This window comes from Dermacentor andersoni, chromosome 7, assembly GCF_023375885.2.
Source record: "Dermacentor andersoni chromosome 7, qqDerAnde1_hic_scaffold, whole genome shotgun sequence".
Lineage (NCBI taxonomy): Eukaryota > Metazoa > Arthropoda > Arachnida > Ixodida > Ixodidae > Dermacentor > Dermacentor andersoni.
Genome location: NC_092820.1, coordinates 54,125,470 through 54,143,092, shown reverse-complemented (window position 1 = coordinate 54,143,092; position 17,623 = coordinate 54,125,470). Strand labels below are relative to the sequence as shown.

The 17,623-nt window shown below is 47.4% G+C and overlaps 1 long non-coding RNA gene across 1 annotated transcript in view; it reads right to left on the bottom strand.

Moving 5' to 3' along the window:
• The window catches only part of LOC126534429 (uncharacterized), a 29,091-nt gene that overhangs the window by 9,926 nt on the left and 1,542 nt on the right, over window positions 1-17,623 (bottom strand). The gene's annotated exons all lie outside the window — the stretch shown is intronic.

The following is a 17,623-nucleotide window of genomic DNA, read 5'->3' as shown; positions in this document are numbered from 1 at the left end:
AGTCCCCTTTATCATAGAGTGTAAGTGTTTTCCGATTTTTTTGTTTCTTTAGTACGTTGCAACGAAACGAAATATGTACTGTCAGGTGGTCGCTCAAACCGCGCAATAAGGTGACAGGGGTAAAGTTATCAGGGTGAGTCGTTAATACAAGATCTAAAACGTTGGACGAGTGAGCAGTGACGCGTGTTGAGTCAGTGACAAGCTGCGTTAAGCCGAATGTTATACACGTGTTTAAGAAGTCACTAGCGGGGCTGCTTTTAGATAATGTAGAGGCAGGATCGGACCAATCAATAGTTGGAAAATTAAAATCGCCAAACAGAAGGACAGGACTGTTAGGATATGTTTTTGTCAACGTATTTAAGGCTTCATGAAGTGAAGGCGTGAAAGAACTGTCGGTACTAGGAGACCGATAGCAAATACCAATCAGAATGTGCGGGTGTGTAGCAGTGCATCGAATCCAAATCATTTCCAGTTGTGAAGAGAGGTTTACAAGTGAACAATGTAGGTTACGCTTAGTGGCGATTAATACACCCCCACCGCGTGAGTTATCAGGTCTATCTTTCCGAAAAATGTCAAAATGCGAGAGGTAAGGGAGAATTTCGGTATCATCGATTGATGTGTTAAGCCATGTTTCTGTTAGTAGTAAGACATCGCAAGAAGATGAGCCTATTAGACTGCACAGTGCATCACGCTTGGGAACAACACTTCGAATGTTAGCGAGCAGGAATGATAAAGGCTGACTATTCTGTGGTTGCGGTGTACATTTTGGTCTCAATGATGGCTAAAGGTGTTCCTCAATGACCTGGTTAGTAGTGTGGTCGAAGTAGTAGGTTTTGTCACCTACTATAAGCTTTTCATGTCGCAACTTGAACCGCAGTTTACGGGTCCTTCCAAACTCGATGAGGCGTTTCTGGGCAAGGCGCGTGCTTGGGGCGAGATCTTGCGCAACGGCATAGCACGTACCTTTGAATTTACGAGCCGAAGAAAGGACAAGATCTTTGCTTTTAAAGTGAGTGAACCTCACAATTATAGGCCTGGACTTTCCAGTTTGGAAAGACCCAATGCGATGTGCACGTTCAATATCCCGCGGTTCTATTTGTACATCTAAATATTGTGAACAATGTGCAATAATAAGTTTCTCAGAATCAGACCACGATTCTTTAGGTTTATCGGCGATGCTGTAAAAAACAAGGTTATTTCTTCTAGATCTATTTTCAGCATCGTTTATCCGGGCAGACAGTACACCTATCTGTGCCGTATTTTCAGTGCTTATCTCATGTAGTCTGCCTAATTCACTTTGCATGTCATCGATACCAGCACAGGCTGTCTCAATTTTGTCTAGCCGTGTTTTCATTTCCCTGAACGTTTTATCATGATCGACTAGTTTTTTTTTCAATAGACTTTAGCTGTTCAAGCATTACCGTCTGTCCAGATTGCAGTTCTTTCAATGCATTAAGAATCTCTTTGTCGGGGCCGGGGTTAGATTCGATATCACCAGCTAGCATGAGAAGTTTTAACAGCATATGCGCACAATCACACACAATGGAACAAAAGCGCCGTGGGCCCGGCAGCACAAAAAGTGCACGGTGGCTCATACCTTCGAAAAAAACTACGACAAAACATTTTTTTTATCGACGCACCCCCGTAGTGTTGCTTATGAAGTAACTTTATGAATAAATAAAAGCATACTTACCCAATGATGCCAGCATTTATTACAGAAAAACTTTCTTTCGAGAGTGCAATGGGTACTGACACACCCGTCACAGTGGCTTAGCGCCTATGCTGTTGCGCTGCTAACCACGAGATCGCGGGACCAAATTCTGTTCTCGGCGGCCAACTTCCATCGCGGGTGAAAAGCAAATATCTCTATACATATATATATATATATATATATATATATATATATATATATATATATATATATATCAATATTATAATACCGAGACCGATCAAGTTGTCCAGCGCTGTTTATTCCAAAAGAAGGCAACGCCCCAGCTCACGAGCGAAGAAGAAGAAGAATAGGGAAGATGATGATGGCTATGTACAAATGAAAACGACGAAGTACGTTAATAGTGCTTACACTAACTTCGCCCCGTCATGGAAGCGGCCAGCCTCGCCGCGGATTAGAGATTATCTAAACGGGGAGTGAAGGGCTTCATCCGCAAGACGTGAACAATTTCGGCATTCCGGCGGCGGCGGTCGAAGACGGAGTGTACTGGGCGGACGAGGTAGTTCACTGCAGATGTTTGCTGCACAACGGTGTATGGGCCAATGTAGTGTGGAAGGAACTTTTCACAGAGGCCTGGAGTGCGGACTGGAGTCCAAAGCAGGACTTGGTCTCCAGGGCGAAAACGTAGGTCACGGCGTTTGTTGTCGCAGTGACGCTTGCGCTCAGCTTGGGTAGCTGCTGTGCTTTGCTGGGTGGTTCGACGGCAATGTGCAACTCGGGCAGCAAAATCTTCTGGAAGCGACGCGTTAGGCGAAAATGGTGCGAAAACGAGTTCTCTGTCTAATATGGGGGAAGGAGATCGGCCATATACAAGGAAGAAAGGGCTGTAGCCGGTAGTCCGTTGAATAGCAGTATTGTATGCGAATGTCACAAAAGGAAGAATTTTATCCCAATCAGTGTGGTTTGCGGATGATAGGTAGAAGTAGATTTGTGGACGGTATTAGTGGCCCGAAGAACTTCCTCGAGAACTTGTGAAATGAACGCCTTGCCACGGTCACTGGGAAGAACGCGAGGAGCCCCGTGGCGCAAGACGATGGAGGGCAAGAAAAAGTCGGACACCTCAGAAGCGGTACCGGATGACAGAGGGGCAGTCTCAGCATATCTTGTTAAATGGTCGACCGAAGTGACAATCCAACGGTGGCCGGAGGGTGTGAACGGCAAGAGACCATATAAATCAATACCAACAAATTCAAAAGGTGCGTCCGGGCAAGGGAGAGGTTGTAGTAAACCGGCAGGAGGGGATGTCGAGCATTTGCGGTGCTGACATGACGCACAAGAGGCAATGCATTTGGCCACCGTTGTGGATAGGCCAGGCCAGAAGCAGCGGGTCTTTATGCGGTGGTAAGTCTTGTGGCCAGCCGATACGTCGTCGTGAAGGGCCTCTAATACCCGCAGGCGAAGGCAGCGAGGTAGAACTGGGACCCATCGGTGACCTGTTGGGTGGTAAACGTAGCGGTGAAGCACGCCACCTTGAAGGCGGAATTGTCGAAGTTGGCGTCGCAAGCGGCTGTTGGGTGGTTCGGCGAACCCACTAAGACGATCCATAGAGCTCGACAGTAGGAGTCGGGCCGCTGTAGCGAGGCGAAATCAGAGCGTGATGAAGGCGTAACTTGGTCCAGGGGCGTTATCGAGAGCTGGTGTGAGGCAGGCATAGCATCGGAACGACTTGGTGGGGAAGACGACGGCGCGTTACCGGGAGGGAGTGAGAGTAGGCAGCGAGACAATGCGTCTGCATCATGATGACTTTTTCCAGACTTGTACGTTATAGTAAAGTCATATTCCTGCAAGTGGAGTAACCAGCGTCCTAAGCGTCCTGACATGTTTTTCATTGATGACAGCCAACACAGAGCATGATGGTCGCTGACGATGGTAAAGTGGCGGCCGCAAAGGTATGGACGAAATTTCTGAATCGACCAAACGATAGCCAGACACTCTTGCTCTTTAATGGTGTAGTTCCGCTCAGCTGGAGAAAGTGTGCGGCTGGCATATGCTATGACTTGCTCTTAGCGGCTGCAATACGTTGCAGAATTACTGCGCCAATACCATGTGCGCTTGCGTCAGTATGGAGTACGGTGGGGGCTCGATTATCGAAGTGGCGAAGCACTGGTGCGGAAGTAAGATGCCGCTTAAGATCTTGAAAAGCCGACTCGCAGTCGCTAGTCCATGTGAAAGAGGCACCGGTAACCAGTAGCTTGTGTAGAGGAGCTGCTATTGCTGCGAAGTTGCGTATAAATCGACGAAAATACGACACCAAGCCGAGGAAACTACGGAGATATTTCTGTTGTTGGGGACGAGGAAACTGGAGAACTGCACCAATCTTTTCGGGGCCCGGCTGTATGCCACCTTTTGAGACGACGTGACCCAATACTCTTATAGACTTGCTTGCAAATTTGCATTTTTTTGCATTGATCTGGAGACCAGCATCTGCAAGGCACTTGAGAACTTCGTCTAATTGATGAAGATGTTGGTTGAAGTCAGACGAAAAGATGACAATATCGTTCAGAGAAGAGAGGCAGGCCTTCCATTTACGACCACGAAGTACGTTGTCTAACATGCGCTCAAATGTGGCAGAAGCGTTACAAAGGCCAAAAGGCATCACGTTAAATTCATTAAGTCCGTCTGGTGTAAAGAATGCGGTCTTTCTTTGTCAGTCTCGTTCATCAGAGTTTACCAATATCCTGATCGAAGATCAAGGCTGGAGAAATGCTCCGCCCCTTGTAGTGTGTCCAAAGCGTCGTCAATTCGAGGCATTGGATACACGTCCTTGCGTGTGATCTTATTGAGCGCTCGATAATCGACGCAAAAGCGAACAGAGCCATCTTTTTTCTTTACCAGGACCACGGAGAAGCCCATGGGCTAGATGAAGGCCGTATTATCTTCCGCGCAAGCATGTCAGCAACCTGTTGTTCAATGACCTTCCGTTCGGATGGTGATACACGATAGGGGCGTCGTCGTATTCTAGCGGAACCATCAGTTTCGATGCTGTGTGTAGCCGCAGGAGTTTGGCTCAACACAGGGGAACAGCTATCGAAACAGGCTTTGTGCTTTGCCAAGACCACCATTAAGGCTTCGGACTGCGCGGCTGTTAGGTCAGAGCCAAGAACGGCTGGAGTATGGAAAGAATCATCCAAACCTGAGGTTGGTGCTGGCGATGAAGAAGGGCAAAGCGTGACTACAGAGATAGGTTGAGTGTCGGCGAGGGTTGCCACAGTCATCCCTTTGGGCAGCATCACAGGATCTGGGGTCGTGTTGCAAGCAGACAGAAGGGAGCGGCCACGTCAAAACCGGACGAGACAGGTGGCAATGAGAATTCCGCGAGAAGTACAGCGGGAAGAAGGGGCGACTAGGGCGTCTCCGTCGGCGACCTGACTGGATGTTACGGCTACAGCGTCTTCGTGACCAGGACGCAGGACGTAGTCTGCAGCGATGGCCAAGTTCGCACACGAAAGTGAAGATTGCCTAACAGGTGCAAGCGCTGTATCCGTGATATGGACAACTTCCTCTCTACATGAAATGACGGCTGAAGCAGAATGTAGGAAGACCCAACCCAGTATAGGTTCATGGATACACGTTGGAAGGATGATAAACTCAATGTGGTGGCGTATGCCGTCGATGAGAACACGAGCAGTACACTGTCCGTCGTGGTAAATGAATGCATTATTAGCACCACGCAAAATAGGTCCAAGATAAGGCGTTTTTACTTTCCGGAGCCGGGAACACAGATCACTACGAAGAACAGAAACGGCGGCACTGGTATCGATGAGAGCTGACGCGGGAACACCTTCGACAGTTACAGAAAGCATGTTGGCCGGGCGAACAGGAGGAATTTGTGAAGACAGATCAGAAACAGTTTCCCCTCCAAAAACTGCAACAGTTAGTTTTCCGAGTGCTGGTCGACAAGATGGGAAGTGGGGCGAAATGGTGATGTAGAGCGCCGGTAAGGCGATGGAGAACGACGTCTGGCCGAACGGGAACTATGAGGCAGATTGGGAGCAGCTGGAGAAGACAGAGAACGCTGTTGAGGGAACGAGTACGATCCGGGATAGTAGGCGTCTAATCGACGAGTGCGGTCTCTCTCGTGCTCAGCATAGCCTCGTCTTTCATCCTTCTGGCGACGGCGCCAGAAGCGAGATATATGGCCGCGTATACCACAGTAAAAACAAACCGGATGAGGTGGACGCCACTGAGGGTACGATGGTGCAGCAAGTGCTCTGGTTCCCATCGAAGCCAAATGGTCATAGGAAACGTCAGTAGGCACGGAGGTCACGATAGGGGGGGGTAGCGAAGCAACATCCGCGTAGGTAGGTGTTGGGCGCGCTACCGGAGCAACATGCGTCGTAGGTGTAGTCATCGCTGTCAACTCTTGCTTTACAACCTCGCGCAAGTCGAAGGTGGGGGTTGGGGCGCAGGCAGCAGGTGGACGCCTTAGGTTTTGTAGTTGAAGCTCTTCGCGGATGATGGTGCGGATAAGAGCACGTAGGTCTGGAGAATGAGGAACCTGAGGATCGCTGCTGTCATGAGGAAGACGAATAGACTGCAGCTCGTCTAGGCGTTGACACGTTGAAGTGATGTCTTGGACAGAAGCCGGATTTTGCACGATTAAGGCGTTGAACGCGACAGACCCAATGCCTTTTAAGATGTGGTGAACGCGTTCGGCTTCCGTCATGCTAGGATTCGCACGGCGACATAGAGCCAAGACATCCTCTATGTATGATGTGTAAGACTCTTGTGGAAGTTGGCGGCGCGTTCCCAGCTTCTGTTTGGTGACTTCTGCACGGCCAGACGAGGAAGCGAAGATTTGCCGCTGCTTGGAGGTAAATGTGGGCCAATCCGCGATGTCGGATTCGTGGTTGAAATACCGTCTTTGCAACACCGGTCAAGTAGAAGGCGACGTGCCTCATTTTCTGGGTGTCGTTCCACTTATTGCGCGAACTCACGCGGTCGTAGTGGTCAATCCAATAACTACTCCAATATGTTTTTGTTCCAAACTCCTGACGTCAAATTTGCGCAACCGCAGGCGCAAGCATCGGGCGTTGACCCACAGGGTTTTCTGAATACACCAATCGAACGCTCTCTTCGTTTATAGGAGGTGCCTATTGTTTGCTATAAAAACGAATAACATTGCCTACACAGAGCGGCTTCTCTCATCTAATTGGCTGATAAGAGGCGAGGAGCACGCTCAAGTGGAGAGGGATTCAATGGGGCCGAGTCACTGCACTGAAAATAACCGGATGAAGATGGTGGTGCCGACGTGTGTGATTGGTCCGCTTTCCCTTACTTATTTGCGGTGGCTAGTCGAAAATCGCGACGCCATGCAGCGCAAGGTTAAGAATGCCGCTAAAACAGATCCTCAGCAAAGAACAGCTGGCAGGGCGAGGTTGTAAACATGGCGAAAGTGTTTTAAAACTTTAGGTGGCCACGCAAAAAGCTTTATTGTATGCAAATAATCCCATGCTCTCCGGCTGGTGCGAGTAGCCAGTGCCTGAGCCATCGGCGGCAGCCATCTTTTATTCCTTTCGGAACGGGGCAGGGTTTTTTTCGGCACCATAATGTATCTTTAAGGCGTACATGTCACTTTGACGTAGTGAGTTCTTGCGGTTTGTGACATCGCGCGACAGGCAGGTGAAGTCGGTGTCGCCTTAAAACTTTTGGTGAATAGCCGAGCGCTAATGGCAAAAAGGCGTCGAAAAATAAACAAATATGCTTATTTTGTTCTTTTCAGTCATGCATAATGAGTGTGTTCACGTCATATCAGATGTGGAGCTATCGCGGTTTTCGTGACGCCATGTGACACACACGCGGATTGGGGCGTGGTTCAGAAAATTTTGTGACCAGTGGCGGAGGTCTGACTGCAGAATTGGAATAGAAATGTTTGGAATAAGTTTACGTTATAGCGCCCTTGTTCAGCGCGATTTTCATGAGTCTTTTCTCTAGTTGTCGTTATTTTGCTATATTCGAGTTTCGGTTCCGGATTGCGCACACACTTCAGTTGTGTGAGCTTGTGATCAAACCACAGTCTATCACATACCTTGCAGCTGTGGCCGCAACCGCGGTCAAGAACTTCCCACTTGTACTGTCCATCCGCAAGCTGCGTGGGAGGAATCTCACTGCGCCCACGTCTGCTCGGCCTCCTACTGTCGAAGTTGGGCGTTAGCTTGCCTCTGTTGGCGCTTGGCTTGGGTTGCCTTTTCTTTAAAGTGGTGGGTTAAAGCGGCGATAGCGGCTTCCCTCTGCAAGCGCTTTGCTTGCGCTTTTCGATCTCGAACCTCGGGATTTGCGCTACGTCGGCACTGCCGCTCTCGTGAGAGCACGCGGTGCCGCTCGCGCCTAGCGGAACTCGTAGGCCGAAAGGGCGCGCAACGGCGATACACCTACTCCTATAGCCATCTCTTCCCCCTCCCCTCGCACACGCTCTGATTGGTCGGCTCCTCCCCGCACCCCGGCGCGCCGTCTGATTGGTCCACTCCTGGCCCCGCGGCGCCCGCTCCTTAAAGCCCCTTAGTGATCTTAAAGTAACGACATCTCCTCTCTCCTTCTCCTATGCCGGTGTTGTTTCTCTCGACTCCTCCCGGGCGTCAACACTGGCGGCACCTAGGCCGGGTAAAGCTACCAGACGCTCCCAACGTTCGCTCCTTTGGCGCGCAGCGCGCTGTGCGCCTGAAGGATTTGATTGTGAGCTTATGACAGGACAGGTTCATAAATGTGTTATTACAATAACTGTCGGTATCCACATTGTACTGCTTTATCGAAGTTCCTTCCACTGTGATCACTTCGATTGTGGTGTCAACGGTGGAGGTGGTGTGCGCAAGCGAGCTAAAGGAGTGTCTTTTTTTTTTCTCGAATGGCGCCTTTTGATCAGCTTCATTTGAACTTCAACGCCGCCAAGAGAAATTGGAACATCAAGCACTTTGTATGTGGTTGTTTACCTTTTACTTCTACAAAACACAGACGTGGGGTCCAGGCTTTATATGAGCCGATGGTGGTGTAGACTTCCATAATATGTTCTGGCAAAGGAGCGTTTGCCCGTAATACACAAAGGCTTGGTAATCCATAGGAATTTGATTTCTTGATGCCCTGATTCCGAAGGATTTGACTTTCATATTGTTCTCTATTGAAGTGATCCTAAGATGAATAAGCTAAGATTTGATATGGTACAACTTCTAGAAAAATGATACAAGGCACGGAACAAAATATATTCTGCAATACTTCACAAATTATTTAGAAAATAAGAACTATTGCTATGTCAACCAGACGTGTGTGTGGCCATAACAATTTTATCAACGCTGAACGTCGGAAATGGGGTGGGTCATTGTGCGCTCTACTTTAGAGGTTTCTTTTACCCGACCTATCGGCGTTAAAAATATTTTAACCAGCTGAGATTTGCACGACATCTTTGACCCCAATCGAATTTCGGCTGTGTTTAGCGATGTCTGTGAACAACCCCGCAAATACAAATACATGAACCAATGCGCGTTGCATAAAAGCTAGACCTGCCGCATGAGTAGCATGAACAGCGGGGGCTCAAGCGGTGAGAACGGCCGTTTTAGTCTCGAATTACTCAGTGGAGTCCCACTCAAAAAAAAAAGAAGATACGTCAAGCAATGCGCGTCACATCAGTATGCAATACGTGCCACTGAACGACAGGCCGAAGTAACGCATGAAGCGCAACTTTCATCTGTGAGCCCAGCAACGGTTTCAACTACAACGAAACGAGTGCGCCAAGGAATGTACGCAACATCATAATGAAGCCTTCGAAGCCAGAAGCGTTAACGGCGAGGCTCAGACAACATGAAGCACGGCTTTCGCAGCAGTTAGTGAACGTTTACAAATGCATCCGTGCCGAACGTTATTTAGTGCAAACGAAGGCTGCAGGCGCTCGCACTTCTCACCAGATCGTCCGAAACAATACGAATAGCTTCTGATGAACGGCCACTTCCCTCACAAAGGCATGGGCCCCGCGCATTTTCAAAGTTTGCTCTGGCGATCCTGCGCAGCCAAACCTTTCGGCGCATTGCGGATGGAATAACGAAAAATGTTTTCTCCTCTCCTCCTCGGTTTTGACACCCATAAGCACAACATAGGCTAGGCAGTGCCGCAATACGCTAACGGTGCCAGCGCTAGCGTAACGCTGCCCGCCAAAGCTCCCCCGCCCGAAACCAACCGAAGCACGATTTCGATACCGAGACCAAAAATTAGTGCTACGCACCAAAAAAGCGCGCGCTAGCACGTGACCTCGCCGCTTCGACCAACAGGAGGGTCCACTCTCCGGAGGCGCGGCAGGCGACAGAAAAAGTGACAAAGTTCAGAAGAAGTTGTCACTTTCTTATTCAGGGGCTTTGCCGCTACCGTGCTTGGCGCACCCTTTGGTGGTGAGCTCTGGAACTTGCCCTCCTGCGCGACACCGGGCCGCGAAGGCTCAACATAGAACTATTAAAACAAGCGTGTCCAGTGCATTAGGGGCATCTTAAAGATACCCCAATGATCAAAATCTATCCGGAGTCCCCCACTATCCTATGCCTAATAATCAAATCACGATTTTGCCACGCAACCCCAGCATTCAACGGCTATTGACGGTGATGGTACCGGTTTGAACTTTGTTACTGCTAAAGTCCTGATGGGCTTTATTTGTGGCCTCCGACAGGTTTTGAGGCTGTGGACTGGTGGAATTGGGTGCTGATAACCGAACATTCCAAAGAAGGGTGAGCGTGTTGAGGAGAAATTAGTGGCGGCGAAACGAGGAGGAAGACAGGAGAACTACTACTAGCAACTGGTTGACGCCAACAGCGAAGTAATTGTGGGCCTGCTGGTGGAGTGTAGATGACACGCGTAGTGGGGCGGTAGGGGGGTGATGTACTAACACTGTGCTGAGTGAGTGCTAGCGCCACTGCAGCTAATCAATAACTCGGGAAACTTTCTTTAATTTTTCGCACAGCATGTCGGATACATATCATTGTTATTGAGCTAATGGTATTCTCATCACAGAACTGCATCTTGCTCTGCTTTAGCCATAATTAAGAAACGATTATTGTGAAGTAACCTTTCATTCGTTTCATAACAAAGTCCAGCTTTGTCTCAATAAGGACACTTACAATCTATTTATCTGAAAACACATTACCAGAACTGCTTCTTTAATTTTGTTATGACAGTTGCAGTAATTTCTTTAGACCATGTTCCCCAATTGTATAATAATTGAAGGTTCAAGTACTGTAGACAGTTTTACGTGAGTTTGCATAAGGTATTGTTTACGCACTTTAGGGCTTCATGACTAAAGGTGCGTGGTTACCGTGTGTTCGAGATAAAAATGTTCATTTTGCAACATTTACACAACAAAGAGTAGGCAGGAAGGCCGAAATACAGGAGTGAATGGCCAGTTTAGATGTTTATTCAAAGCCAAATTTTCTGCAACGTTCAGTCACCTCAACATATTGCTAAAAATCTTAACTAAAGCGTGCAAACGCTCACCAAGTTCACATTTCTTGTTAGCCCCATTGTACGGTTCTGTACAATGGGGTTGTACAGGCCGCACTGTACAGTTCATTGTACAGTGCGGCCCACTGGCTTTTAATTGTGCAATAATATATATTCCGGTATAATTTACCAAAGTATTGAGGACTGTGTCGGAACAAACACCTGCAACAATCTTTTGATACCATAAGGTTGGTTCCTACCCCATTTTAACTCGTATTGCAACGATGCGAGTGCGCTAGTAATTGAGGCGACCGAAAGCAAGCCTCAGCGTAATGTTTAGACATACGCCGATATTTGGAGGTCCAGGAATTGAATCACATCAGCACTGATCCTGCTCCCGGGACGCCAAGAACAGTTCACACAGGACTCCACCTGCAGTGGCCCTCATAAGGGAACAACCCAAAACAGAAGTTTGACTATCCGCGTGAAAGAAAATTGCATAGGTATTGGTAGCGCACCCATGACCATGGTGAGAGTACCGCCAAGTTTTATATAGAAAGTTTTCAGCAGCGGCGCACGGATGCTGCAATGTTTGACCACGTGATCGCGTCGTGTGATTTAAGTTTGAACAGAAGGCCAGTGAAGCGGCCGTACGCGCTGTAGGGATGGACAGCGGCTGGATCCGCGACGCAAAGCGCTGCACCATGGTCCAAGAAACATGGAAGTGAACCATTTTTGGTGTTTCACCGTTGCATGCGCCTACGCTGGAGTATTCAGGCACTCGATCATAGACACACGCGTCCCTTTTCCGTGCCAAGCGATTCAAGCTCATGAAGGTGTGTCGCGCTCCGTTCACGACATTTCCCTCATCACTTACATTTCTTTTTTTGTGGGTATGCTTAGTGCGGTTTATTTACACAAAGATTGACTTGAAGTTGTTGCCCTACCATTCGTTTTTTGTTGATGGCCACAAATGTGCGTGCTTGACCGCCGAGTCAGAAATCATGTCTGCTTGTGTATTCCTATCTCGCTCGCTTGCATTTTAGATTACCGCATACGTTATGGTAAGCATTTGCCTGAATTTGTGCAGTTATCTTTGCGGAATTCACCAGTGTGTTGGGGACGCATTAGTTTCGCGGTGTTGACTTCAAAGCTGCAGTTTTTTTTTTTTGATGTACTGACTAAATGCCACCAAACGGGGGGTGTTTCAGAGTAATACTTCTGTCACAATAACTATCGAACCGATACAGATTGAGTGCTGCTACACAGTAGCCTTCGATCGCGATAGCACGTCGATCTGAATCCAGTCGGTGGTGATATGCGCCGCGTCAGGCAACTGCCCAATTGCAATTGGAGAGCGAGGTAAGCAGCTTAGAGCCCGGTGTGTCAGTCAACAAGGTACAACGAGAAAGAAAGTGAACCGCAGAAATAACAGGGTCAAAAGCCTTCTTTGGCCAACAGTGCAAGACCTAAGCACTTATATTTACGTCCATGTTGCAAATCTCTGTTTTTAGAGTTGACACCATCCACGTAGTTCTGAGAATTCCAGATTATCAGAACCGGTACGCCTAGCACGTCTTTCACCTTATACAACGAATGAGAAACTCAGTTTTCTGACTACCCTTACTACCTATTGGGTAGGTTTATTATTTCCTTCCGACTTTAAAATTTACACATTAAGCGTTAGAGCCCAACCAACACGACACCGATCCTTGGACTGTGAAGTAGCGATCATTTTTGATCGCGATCAAAAATATGAGCCCTATCGAGGCTTGATCACGATTTAAAGTAACTATGTGACAGGGGCATAACTTTGGCTCCAACTGAAGCGCCTAGTAAATAAGAGCTCCTGTTTCGACCATTCAAAGTCTTCATAGGAGATGAGAACTAGCTTAGTAAGCCATTCAGTATTTATGAAATATTGTCTCCGTAAAACTATAATTAAGTAATTGAAATGATCAGTTTCATATTTGACTGTACCTTGCATGTTATTCTAGTCCTTTGGAACATCCGCCAATATTTCGAGGAGTAAATAAGGATTCTCTTGCGTAATTGCACTTCTTTTCATTACCACAGCGCACGGAAATGTTTGTGCCTTGTTTCAGTGGTCTGCAAAAAATGATCAAGGCAATGCAACTACATCGAAAGCCCATTCAGAAACATGCTCGGGCAAGGGCAGTCTTGATGCAGCAGCGGCCTGTGCATTGCACACACTGATGTATTCCACTGATTGGTGTCTCTATCACGGTTTTCGCACCTGATCAAGGGGTCAAGTTTTTTTCTCTAAATCCCCACATTGTTCAGAATAAAGTTCCACGTAGCAGGACAGCACACTGCGTTCAGCAAACGACGCATGCCAGTCACCATTGGCTACGGTTTCACCATGCAGCGATGATACTTTTGTTTTCGCATCCAAGGCCACGTATATTCCTATTGCGCGGCGCGCCGCTGGTCCCACTGCATTTCACTTGCAAAGACTGGCTGCTACGAAGCGTCTATACAACGGAACTTCCACTAAGCGATCTGACTGAGCCTGGCTAATACGTATGGTGCGTCCGGTTCTGTGTAGACATATGTAAAGTTCGGTCGCCAAAGCGCTCAAAGTAACCAGTCGAATAACTCTTCCCTAGCATGTGTTTATAGAACGCGAATATTGACAAAATATATGGTCTGAGCTTCGACACCTGTCTTTATATTCGAATGGGTTCCTTGTAATGTAAAGTTTCAAATATCTACTTTTGTCATTTTATAGGCACTGCGTAAGACCTGAGCTGAAATTTGGCATTTTCACTATACACACGTTCCGAAAGTTTTGAGGCCAGTTTTACCATTAAGAACTTAAAATTTCTTGTATTCAAACTCCTCACAGACGACTGTTGAGTTCTTATTTAGCGGCACTTAGGGGCTAGCGCCTCAGCCGGCGCCGTAGCTCAATCGCCAGAGCAGCGCCTGCGTGGTTAACCGTTCATGAAGCTCTGGAAGCAAGCTGAATCTTATTTTATTTTCGTTTCACTTTTTTAATAAGCACATGAAAAAAGTTCGGCAGCATGTTACACGCCTATAACACGTGATGGCGAAAGCCTCTTGCAACTTAGTAATGCATTTATTTATACAACTGAATGGGTAAGACTTCTTTCAAGTCATAACTAGCCGCAGTGTGAAGCGAACGTATGGCGTCGTAGGTTTACGTTCTCAACAGGACATGCGAGTAGCTAAGATTGCTAATTGAAAATCAGTCATTGCATTTGTTGGGAGCTAAGTTCAGCGGAAGCCACTAATACGCGTTTTGACAGGTTGAGAACGAAGATTATATTGGCTTTATTCCACAGTGAAACAGGTTTGCCGAGTGGCAGTGACGGCGCCCCTGCGGGCAGCCACCTCCCATCCCAAGAGAGAGCAGGGTGACAGATGGCCGCTGCAAGGGCTCCCCCCCTCCCCCTAGAATTCCGGAGGCTTGGGTGTGAATGGCAGGAGGAATGAAGCGTTATGTGTAAAATTGGCTAGTTTCACTCGGTCGCACGACATTGTCTCTTCTTTGCCGCGTACGTCAATCTTCAAAGTTTTCTCTGAATGCTCTGAATGCGAAAACACGTGGTTGGGACCTTCATAGGAAGGAGTCAACGTTGGCTTTATGGAGGCGTCCCGCACAAAGACATGCGTTGTTGTTTCCATTGTCGAAAAGCTACAGACGAGCTGTCAACGTGCGATACGTGGGGGTGTAGGTCGAGGCTGGTTTTCGTTTACGGATTGGCCACCCAGCAGCTGACGCAACCGCTGCCGGAGTTGTGACAGTCGTTGGTCGCCGAGTTCCTCGGAGAGGAGCTGTTGAAGCCTACTCTGTTGCAATGGATCGAGGCGCTGCAGGACCATGTGCTTTGGGTCGTCGTATGCTGTGGCCGAAGTCGTCTTTCTTAGCAAGTCGTCTATGGCATCGGAAATGTCGGACGGTAGCGCGGCGACGACTTGTAGGTACCTTACTGTCTGCTAACTAATGCGCCAGAGTTGAAAAGGGGCCTCTGCTTGTATAAACCAAACTCTAGGTTTCTTCTGCCAAAATTTGGGAAGCTGACGCTTTGCGGCGATAACAGGAGACGTAATCGTGGCGTCTTTTTGATTAGCAGGAGTAGGAGCAGCCTCGTCCATGGCAGTGTTAAAAAAAAAAGCGTAAATGTCTTGGGTCACCCCTTGTTGGGCGCTCGGTTCAGCGGAGGCAAGTAATGCACTTTCTGACATGTTGAGAAGGAAGGGTAGACGCAGTAAAACAGGTCTGCCATGTGGTAGTGGTGGCGCCCCTGTCGGGCAGCCACCTCACATCCCAAGAAAGATCGGGGGGCAGTGACGCCCATGGGCGCGGAGAGGCCAGGCGAGGTAATTTAATTTCACAGAAACGAGGGACGAATCACAGTGACGGATGGTCGCTACACATCTTTGCTTGCTTACGGGGGTCGGAGCCATTCCTGATGATGATATTTTTGTCTCACGGGATTAGACGTCGCTGTTTACTGGTATCAACGATTGCAACGAGCCATCTAAGGCTTTCCCCCTAACAGAATATTTAACTTTGTTGCACCCTGATTTCAGTAACTCACCAAAACAGGTAATTTCAACTGTAATTTTTTTTACTCCATAGTCTATTAAGCTTACATAGTTGTCACACCCTACATTGCTTCGCTAAGTGGCAAAAGACAGATTGGTATTTTTCATGCTCGTGCAGATCTGTTCGCTAACTTACATGTATTACGTTGCTGCACTACGCCCTTAGATATGATGTTTTCAGTCGTTGTAAAATCGTGGTGTTAAATTTGCAACCTAAGCAACGCGCTTTTTCTACTAGTCTCACAAGAACAAATACTACCATCAATGAGAAGTGCTGCGGACATGTTCGAAGACCCATGTCCAAAGGACGCTCAAGCTACGCACGGTTTTCAGATCGCAGGCGACCTCTGTAACTTGGTCCTCATGCTGAGTAGCCGCTGTGCGTAGTGTGCATGGCGGACAGATACTTAGTGCAAATTACGAATAACCTATCCCGTCCAAATGATCATATAGCACCCTGCTTGAAAAAATTCTTTGAGCCTAGGCGTTAAGGTGGCAGTTCTACTGCGGCAGCACGCGCTCCGAATTTTCGTCATTCTTTGCGGACGCACTGTGGTTTCTGCGTCCATTGTACAAATTTTAATTACATTTAATTATGAAGCTTACTCTCTGTGCTTTTCAATGACACTGAGTATAATCGCATAGCCTGACGCGTTACCTGATCGCAATCGAAACAGTGTGAGCAAAAAACTGCGTTCTTGCTGCACTAGCCTTCTTTGTATTGCGTTTCCGGCAGAACTGTTCAAGATAACAAAATAAAGTTTGCTATACCAGTAAATGAAATGTTGTAGAAGATTTTTATGAAGAGCTATTACGCGTAAAACCTTTATATGGGCACTAATAAAAATGAAAAAGAAAACTATAAAAGTTTATGAATTTATACCGTTTCTTCTCTTCAACGCCGAACAACAATATTTTGGTTTTCTAGGCATCACTGCACCTATCATGTGTAGAAAGTTGTTGTATGCTCTGATAAACAGTTCGCGAGTTATAATTACTTAAAATCCGCAATTTACGGCTATACTTGGTCACGTATTACTACTGAGGAATATGCAAACCAATTGCAGCTGGAACTCTGAAATTTTGACTTCTTCAAATTGACTTTTTTTGTTCATGTTCATGCCGATTCACAATGAGTGCTGCACATTAGTAGAGCTATACAACGCCTTGTAATTGCTACCACTCACTAGTTTTACTAAACAGGGCTTTAAAGAAATGATTTCCAATAAATAATAAATCTCACAGGCGCTTGTTGCCGGTGGCGCCATCTGCGGAGGAATATATCAACCTGTTTCACGTCAGTTCGAGCATTTGTCGAAAGTGGCGCCACTGAACCTTACAAAACCGGCCAAACGTGGGTGGATTCTTTCTCCGGATTTGAGTGCTTGGCTCCGCCCCGTCGTCGCCTCCCCCCCACATTCCTTAAAGCACACGTCTCTGCAACCACGCCATCAATGCAGTCCAATGAGAGCTCATCGAGTGTTTCATCTTAGGCAAAGCATTAAAAGAAGGAACATTGGCGCTAAGCATGTCGAATTGCCACATTATTGTTCGCAGTGATACGGAGCACGCCATAGATTTTTAAATCCGCCAAGCCAGGAAACTAATAAAGATTGCTTAAAAAACTGTTTAAACTTGAACTCTAGTGAAAGATCAATACAAGAGTTATAGCGCTTGTTAACAGACGTCGGATGCTAAGTAAGATAACTACACTGCTTAATTTTTTCTCCTTTCAATATTATGCGCTAAATTTTAGAAATACCACGTGACTGCCGGCTAACGTGTCTCGCTTTTAATGCGCTCAAATGTTAGTTGAATGGATTAACAAACTTGCTCCATGCAGAGAGATCGACTTAACAAGCTGTTGGTGACTACAATGGACGATAAGCG